We start from the raw sequence: 1,541 nt of genomic DNA on the forward strand, positions 1-1,541 counted from the left end.
GGAACACAACTGTGTGTAGGAGCCGTTACAGATTCCAGCTCGTTTCTCACATTTCTTTGCCTTGCTCTGCTTAGCGTGTTCAGTACATTTTTCCTGTGTCATTCCACTTTATTACACATAACTCTACTTATGGACTTCGATGTTTGGATTTTTTTTATATATATATATGTGTGGATTACCTGAGTTTATACTAATGTCTGGTGAAACTTTCATGCAAATAGACTCACTGGAAGTACTGTGTACTTACTGAAAAAAATGTTGACACATTCAATACTTATTTCTCCCGCTGTAGGAAGATGGTTTATACTGTATAATTAGTCATGTATGTCAATTATATATTGTATTACGTAAATGGCAATTCTATGCATACATTGCATAGTGCCATGTCATGGAGAATGTGGCTTCTGTGATCGCTGCTGTTGGCCCCTGGTCTGTCCAATCAGATAATATGGGCAATCTCGTAAGCAGAGCGGGTGTGAGTGGTGTGGGCGCTGTGTTCGAGAAACCGGACTCCTACTAATGGGTAACACAACGCCTGTGGCCAGAATTAAACCGCAGATTGATGGGTTCAGGAGATGGAGGGGGATGAGAGGGGAGGAGAGGAGAGGGGGAGGAGAGGGGGATGAAAAGGGAGGAGAGGAGAGGAGGGGGGGTCCCCTTGCCCCCTTGCCCCCTTGCCCTGCCCTGCCCTGCCTGACCACTGTGACGTTTGGGTGTGCTGGTGACGCAGGTGTTTCGTGGGAGAAATGCCTCTATAATGTATATAAATAACATAATCCAAACAGCTGCCCAGCCCTTGAACATCCCTGCTCGTTTAGCCTCAGTGGAATCACACTGTTATGAATGGAGTCTCTCTCTCTCTCTCTCTCTCTCTCTCTCTCTCTCCTCTCTCCTCTCTCTCTCTCTCTCTCTCTCCTCTCTCTCTCTCTCTCTCTCTCTCAAATTCAAAATGCTTCATAGGCATAACATGATCACTTGCATTGCCAAAGGATTTATTATTATATAATACAATAAATCTGAACATATACATACCCCCCCCCCCTCTCTCCCTCTCTCACTCATTTTGTGTGTATGTGTGTGTATAAAAGAGTGAGAGCATGACGTTTGTATCTCCATGAGTGAGCAAAGTAAATGTGTTGGTGTGTTTATGTTTGTGTATGTCTGTGTCCAAGCGTGGGTGGTTTTCGGGAAAGGGGGTCCAATCTTGTCATACTTGTCACCTTTGCCAGCCAATCAGAATCCACTGACACACATTCCCTGGCGTGCTGTCTTCCAAGAGGAGTAATGTTACACAGTGAGGCCGAGTATCTATGTGTGCGCATTTGTGGGTGGGTGGATGGATGGATTTGTGAGTGGGTGTGTGTGGGTGGATGGATGGAATTATGTGTGGGTGAGTGTGTGTGAGTGGGGGGTGTTCAGCATTAACATTTGTACACACACACACACACACACACACATTTATTCCCAAATAGTCCGAGCTGTCCTCAATCTACCTCAAGAGATTCAACCCAATGATTTTTTTAAAAATATGAATATTAAGT

Source organism: Alosa sapidissima, chromosome 3 (genome assembly GCF_018492685.1).
Source record: "Alosa sapidissima isolate fAloSap1 chromosome 3, fAloSap1.pri, whole genome shotgun sequence".
In the NCBI taxonomy this organism is placed as follows: Eukaryota; Metazoa; Chordata; class Actinopteri; order Clupeiformes; family Clupeidae; genus Alosa; species Alosa sapidissima.